Raw genomic sequence first — 7864 nt, 5'->3', positions numbered from 1 at the left:
GCCGGTGACATGGGCACATGTGTCGTGCCAGAGTCGAAGATGGCGAGGTCGATATAAGAGTTGGGACTACAGGGGAGTAGCAAAGCACACGATTAGAAGGCGAGCGCACCAAAGACGGACGATGAGATTGGTGTCGATAGAGCATACGCTAGCCCTGTCGACCACAGCGCGCCGGTGTGGAACGGGATGCTGGCCTGGTTCGACCCATAACAAGAGATAGGCCACGGACAAGCATGTTGTTGAGGGAGTGAGACGCCATGCATGCTTAGTGTGCGTCGTCAGGGTAGGCGATTTGTTGTATACACACACAAGCGCTTGTCAGTGTCGACTGTATAGCATATACTCCCTCTGTCCCAAAATATAAGAACGTTTTTAACACTACACTAGTGTAAAAAGGTTCTTATATTATGGAACGGAGGGAGTACATGACTGGTGATGCTGTCAAGTAGCAGTAGAAAGATACAATTTATTCATGAGCTAACAGCAGAATTGAAATTAAAGCATAGGAAGTCAGTTATGTGAAAACAAGTATGACACATACCAGCATCAATCCCTGAGTATTGGACACAGAATATGATGCCACTAATGTAAGCTTCAGAGCATATATTTGGATGACTGTTCCTCCAGAGGAGCCGGAGAAAATAAGGAACTGAATTAACAAGGCAGTGATAATTTCATGGGAAGTAGAGTTGCATTCAGTAAAGCACCTTGTTTAGGTTCACGGTGAGCCGGACAAATTACTCGCGCACATGCTCCATCAATCAGCTGCTTGGTGAATGTGCAGACAAAAAAGATTGTGATACCTGTCGTCCGGAGCAGCCATGAATTAACCATGATGCACCTTGAATCATGACTTCCTTCGGTTTTGGGTTCGCCAATAGGGGGAACAGTGTTAGCAGACAAGTGAACGATTACACAAAGTTCACAGGTCAATGTGGTGCAAATCCAAAAGGCAGCATATGGAACAGGATATTGCCACTTTTGATGAACAGAGTAGCAAACTGACCTTTGTGGAGTTATTGCTTCAAAAAATAAAGACAGGCACTGCCACTGCTGTAATTATTTGAATGGAAGAGCAATGTCCTGAATGCCAAATTGCCAACCACCAGAGCTCACAGGTCACCCATCATTGCTTGCAATTCTTCTGCAGAATCTGAGTATAAAACTACAGAGTCATGACTTTGAATTAATTAGAAGTAAAATGATGTTTTTTGCTGTACCTATTATCCAGGCAAGTGATTGTGTCCATTGTGAATGAAATCATGAATAAAGGAAAGGTTAAATTTTCATGTACTAACCTGCAGATTGACTTGAATGTGTGATCCTCTTGCAGTCGATTCTCCGATGGTGAAATTAAAGAATTTGATGTACAGTCACTGCACATGAACGAATTGCGGTCATATTACATAATTTAGGCATATGGGAAGGCATCGCCTCATCACATTGAAACAAAAAGGGATGGGACGAGGCCATGAGGGGAGGACGCGGATTTTTCGAGCATATGCGCCGGGGCCGCGCTATCCTGGCGGTCGAATCGTCGCGGTTTACCTCGAGATGCACGACGGGGATACCGTTTTAACCTACGTATTACCGTGGCAGGTGTCTGTCACCATCCACTCGTCGTAGGGTAACAGCATCACGGGCTAGGCTCTGCACGTTATTGTCTTCTACCTCCCCACCGCATACAGACGCGGACCCGTGAAGGCGAATCACTTATCTCCCCAAGCAGTGCCCCTGCTCTGTTCTTCGACTTGACCCTCTAAGGATTGGGCGCAAGGAGGCGAATCAATGGCGCCGACGCTCCGCCCCGGGAGCCTCTCTGGCGGACGGCCATAGGTATGTATCGAGTATGCATACTGCCATAAAACTCGCAGCGCTCGTTCCGGGATGCGCCTATATTCGTTTTTTTGTGTTCCCCATTGAGGTCCTGAATCCCCTTTTCCTTCTGGATTGTGTGCCGGACGACAGATCACGAGCCGCTGCAGTCGATCCATTCTTAGCGAGCCCTGAGATCGACGGAGGGGGGCGGCGGCCGATTTATCGCGGCAGCCAAGCATACAGGAATTTGTACATGTCCCAGGCGAGACGACACAATCCAAGTAAGTTTATATATTTTCGGATTGTCGATCAAAAAATGCAGATCTGAGCTTACGCATATCCTCCTATTTCTGTACTCGATTGTTCAGTGAACATATGGGACTAGTAACGCCTCCGGCCACATTGAGGGGCGCAAATACCTGTGCCTACGGCCCAGATGTCAACCCAGATGTACCTGCCGATGATTCTGGAAGCGTTATAGTCGTGTCTGGCTGGAAGAAAAGGTAAACATCCGTCTTCACAAGCTGCACTATTATTACAGAACTTGATGATTCGTCGGTTCTGGCATTGTAAAACACACGAGATCATCAAAATTTGTCCATAACCTCTACTCCTACAATATTCGTCCCACTGTAAAAGAGGATTCAGGAGAAGATTGGTGATGTCTGTCTATACATATGTTCCATGAGAAGATTGAAACTTTGGCATGTTTGGGCCATATATTTTGCAGATTATCCCATGCTGCAACAGGCGAGTGTTTGGTGCATGTATTGAGCATCTGCAGTCCATTGCCGCCAGAGAGAATAAGCCCATGTGTAAGACAATCTTTGTAACCAGAGAACTACTGGAGTACGAAGTCAAGCTTGATCATGGAGCTAAGAAGACCAGGATTCACGGTGTTGGCTGGCGTATGTTTATTGATGCGTATGTAGTGCGGCCTGGCGACATGGTATATATATGCCTCTCCCTAAGAAATGGACGGTTTTTTGTGGATGTCGAGAGGGATGGCGTGAGGCAGACGCCACTTCCTTATCTTGGTATTATACACGACCATCACCCACATCCGTTCATTCCATCATCTGGTATTATACAACATGTGCCCGGCACATGTGCCCGCATATCTTGTACTCGGGATGTAATGTTCTCAGTTGTACCCCGTCCATGCCTCGCTTCTTGTAGCTTGTACATGGCACCTGGATGATCCCTCCTGTACATTGTACATGGTATAGCCAGATCACTCGTGCGTGGTACCAGGTGCGTGAAACGAGAATATTCCGCATGCACTAGATCGCAAGGCAAGCCGAAATATGTGCCAGGTACAAAGCCCAACTTGAGACTGCTGTGCATGTGCCATGCACATCTTTCGTATGTGCGAGGTACATGTTTTGGATATGGATGAAGTATGCAAGAGTAGATGTTGGCCTATAGCATCTGTAGTTCGTTTACAAGGCAACAACACACATATAGTTAAAGAAATGAAAATTACGCAACTGGTCGTCCATATTTTGACTTATAAATCTAGTCATCTCTGAGGTCCGTGGTTCATACATAACCTTCGATATCGTTCAGTGGTTCGACAACATAAAAATTTAGGTCCACATAGCCATTATATATTACTATTATACAAAGACTTGGGCCCCAAACAGATACAGTCTCAGGCAACATATGCCCACAAGAGACATTCAAATGTGTACGCCATTGCGTTCTCTCGAGACTCAAAGTTGTATCATTCATCGATAGACTCGATGAACTGATGCGGCCTCTTTGCAATGTTCCCCTTGAGATGCAGTATGTCGTAAAGGTAATATGACGCCAGTGAACTGTCATCGTCCTGGATATGGTTGTGAAATCATGGTCAAAACAACTTACAGGCAGTAGGAACAAAGGTTTTGCGTAATTTTGAACATGTGGTCTCCCATTCTATCTAATTGGTCTGAATGAGAAAACAAAATACTTACCACATGAATATTTTGACACTCTTGGTCACAAGATAATGGCTTGTCTGACCTCATCCATCATCCCTAGGAGCCAGACCATATGTTTGACGCTTAGTATATCTGCCATATATGGATATACCTATATGTATGAATTCTTTTGCAGAAATTTTTGGGTGTACATCTGTACACCCATGCCCTGTACTGGATCTGCCCCTGTATCCCTAGTGCACATAGACACACAACACAAAGGATAACGCATGAAATGGGATTACATAATTCCAAGACACTGATAGACAGGTAAAATACTAAATACTTATTCATCCTTTGCCGAGGCAAGTCTTGCTCCATATAAAGGCACGGGTAGTAAACAGTGGCATCAAGTCTTTGGTCCTTTGGTAGGTCACATGATCTGAGAATCTTGCTCATGAGTTTGGTCCTTTGGTAGGTTAGCAGCTATGAGAGCTTCTCATTCCTTCAGATGAGATAATTTATTTATGTCCTTGTTTGCATCCAACCAAAGAAAATCTAAGTGCCAAGCCCTAGCTTGTTATGCAAGTAGTTTGGTCCCTTCAAATTTGATATGCTCACAAGAAACTTTAATTTATCAACTACCTAGTTTAATTGATTTCTTATTATATGCTATGAAATTTTGCACGGTGGTGCATTGAGCGGGGAAATGCTTTCGTGGTGTTTCTCCTACCGATGAAAATTGGTTTCAGTCTAAAATTCGACCATTGGTACCGAAACTCCACTTAAAAATATGTTGTTCAATGCCTCAACCCCTCACGCATTGACCCAGTCTTCTCTCTCCCTCCCACCCACGTTTCAATTTGAAGCCGCTCCCGTGAAAATAACCCCTCCCCATACCCACGTTGATGATCTTCTCTCCTCCGATTTCTTTTCATGATGCCTTGCCTCCATCGCTGCCATCTCCTAGTCCCCTCGTAGTCGCAGATGGTTTGCTCCAAACTCTCTCCTTCCACTTTCTGTCTCCCGGACCCACAAGCAGAACCATGCAGCTAGCCACCATGTCTCCGCCAGTGGAGGCAGATTTATCGCCGCCCCATACGTGTGAGCTATGTGATGCTTCACTTCATCGTGTTATCCTGACCATCATTGTGTAAGTTCATGGTTGTTCAATCTCGTAATGGTCAAGACTCGCCAAATACAAAATGTTTAAATCTTCTTGCACTTTGTTATTTTATGTGCTTTTAGATTGTATTGTCGTGGCACATGTCACGACTAGATAAAATGAGATGTCAAAGAACCTTTTTTTTCACGCATGCGTTCAAAATTATTTTGAACATACACCAACTGAGATAATAAAATTTCAATGATGGGCAATCGTCATGTTTTTTTGCCAGAATAAGTTTCTGAAATACTCCCTCCATTTTTATTTAGTTCACATATTAGCTTTGATCAAAGTCAAGCTTTACAAACTTTGACCAAATTTATAAACAAAAATATTAAGATATACAATAACAAATCAACAACATTAGATTTATTATTGAATGTACTTTCACATCGTATAGATTTATTATGATAAATGTCTATATTGTTTTCTATAAACTTGATCAAACTTTATGAAGTTTGATTTCAATCAACTCTAATATACAGAGTAAATAAAAATGGAGGGAGTACATAGTCTTGCATATTACATATTTGCACTTCTCCTGACCCCACCGTCACGGCTGCAAGCATCATTTACTCCTTCTCGGTCTTAAGCACATGGAATGAAGGCCGAGCAGTGAAAGCGCGACTGAGGCCGCGTGCATGGCCGGCACCACCTGCGCATTATGTCCTACCATCTTGCCGACAGTCGATGCCGCCTTCGAGATCTCGTCAGCAGCCCGAGGCGATGTGATGGATGGGCCGCCCGACACCTGGAGCGCGAGGTCAAGGTCGAGCTGGCATTGACATCGGGCTTGCACGTTACCTCCCTCACGGTGACGGGAAGGCCTGGCCTTGCCGACTGAGTCGACCAATTGTGGTAGCGCAGCAATGATGGCAGCGGCGGCAGAAGTGCCGAAGCCTCCAGATCCGCGCCACATTGGCGGGGGTCTGTTCACCATAATGAGGAGTCTATCCACACGCATCTGAGCGATGCGACGGGGATGGTCAGCGTCCCACCGGCCAGCCATTGTGCGCTGACAAAGTGTGGCCGGGTTTTCGTTTTTTGGGAGGGAGAGAGAGATAATGTTTTGTGAGAAAGGGAAGAAGGGTTTGATTATTTAACGCATGCCTGCACTAGTGTACAAAGCAGACAAAAGTCACTGGTTAATCCAGCTAGCTTCGGTACGTCCTATGTCGGTCCTGTTGTCATGAAATCAAGGCGTCTTGTGTCGTGTGCGTGTGCTCGATCGTCATCCGCCTAGCTTTGTTCTCTTCGTACGTGCAAGTCTCACATCAATCAACTTGCTTAGAGCATCTCCAGCCGCGCCTCAGGGAGGCCTTCCCAGACGATTTTCTCGCGTCGGCGCTGACAAAACGGTCCAGTCGCGCCCTAGCCCGATTTTCGTCGGCCTGGGCCGAAAACAGTGCCGGTGGACCCAGGCCGAACCCGGCACGCTGGGGGGCGCCCGGGGGCGCCGGCGAGCGGTTTTGGCGCGAAAAGTCGTGGGCCAGCCGCGTGCGACACCGCCTTGTCTTCCCCCAACGCATCGGTTTCCCGCGGGGAATCAATGGCAAGGCTGCCGCCGGTCAGCTTTGCCATTGATTCCTCCTCACGGGCGGCGCGTCATGGGACAGCGCGCCGACGCCTCCCCTCCCTCGGACGCGTACACACGGGGGCGGCGCAGCTATATATGGCCTCGCTCGCCTCTGAGCGCTACCTCTCCCGAGCGCCGCCGCCAAGCCCTCCCCCAGACCTCCGCCAACGGCTTCCGTCGCCGCACGCTCCGCGAACAGTAGTCGTGGCTCCTGTCCAGGCGAACATCTCGGCGCCGCCGGACATGCGCGCCGGGCCGACGGGCTGGAGGCTCAGCAACGGGGGAGTGCGCGCCTCCTACTTCGCCGTGGCTAAACCATCCTACTTCGCCGATGAGGTCGAGGTCATGCGAGCCTCCCTCACCGACGCCCAGCTCTCCCTCCCCCAGTACGCCGCCGACAACCGCGCGGCTTGGGCGGCGTACTTCGAGCGCCGTCAGCAGCAGCGGCTGGCGTCCACCAACGGCGCGGCGGTGGTCGGCGGCCTGAAGAACAGCGAGGGACGCCACCTGTGGTGGGGCGCCCACGGCCGCACACTTGAGGACGTGCTGACGCACCTCGAGGGCGGCAACAACCCGCCGTTGGCGTACCTACCCCCCGGCGAGGGCGGCCGCCCCGGCGCACCGCCGACGCGACGGGCAATGGGCCCCAAGGAGGTTCGGCTCCTCCTCCTTTTCTTCCTCCTCACGCTCTTCCTCCCACTCCTCCGGCACTCCGACGCTGCTCGGCGTCAAGGCCGAGTCTGCGGCGGAGACGCCGCTCGGCCGGCGCACTCGCAGCGCCGGCATCGTCATCAACGAGGGCGGCCGGTGCGCCTCCTTGTCGGCTCCTCCTCCGCGCTTCGTCAAGCCAAAAACGGAGCCGGGGCTCGCGCCGGTGAAGACGGAGCCGGGGCTCGCGTCGCTGAAGACGGAGCCGGGTCTCCCCGCCGTGAAAACGGAGCACGGCGAAGTCGACCTCGACGATGACGTGGCCCTTGAATGGGCACGCCAGGACTCCCTGAAGATGGCGAGGGAGCGCCAGTGCGCCGCCCTGCGGCGCTTCGCGCAGCGCCGCCGAGGCCGCGACGAAGGAGGAGTCGTCATCATCGACGACAGCGACGACGACGACATGCCGCCGCCGCCACCAGTCCGCCATGGCGACGCCGGGGAGGGGTCCAGCAGGGGCGCCCACGTCAAGGAGGAGAAGGCCGACGATGACGGCGACGACGGCAACTACTCGGCGTTCAGCCAGTTTTTTTAGATTAGTTTATATATTTGCTATGTATGTAATGAAAATCCGCGAACATGTCTAATATATGCCTAAGTTTGCCGAAATTTGTCGTGTTTAGCCGAACTTCGCTGAACTTTGCCTAAATTTGCTATATATTTTTATTTTTTGAACGCGCCTGCGGGGCGGCTGGG

General features: G+C 49.8%; 1 long non-coding RNA gene across 1 annotated transcript; it reads left to right on the top strand.

The window, feature by feature from the left end:
* The first annotated feature begins 1704 nt into the window (after positions 1-1704).
* LOC119325502 lies at positions 1705-3068 on the top strand. Its single transcript, XR_005157558.1, has 4 exons — positions 1705-1836; positions 1969-2099; positions 2187-2321; positions 2549-3068. It is a non-coding gene; the product is annotated as an uncharacterized LOC119325502 (long non-coding RNA).
* The last annotated feature ends 4796 nt before the right edge of the window (positions 3069-7864 follow it).

This window comes from Triticum dicoccoides, chromosome 6B (assembly GCF_002162155.2).
Source record: "Triticum dicoccoides isolate Atlit2015 ecotype Zavitan chromosome 6B, WEW_v2.0, whole genome shotgun sequence".
Taxonomy (NCBI): Eukaryota; Viridiplantae; Streptophyta; class Magnoliopsida; order Poales; family Poaceae; genus Triticum; species Triticum dicoccoides.
The sequence above is the reverse complement of the archived record's forward strand: the minus strand, read 5'-3'. Positions and strand labels throughout refer to the sequence as shown.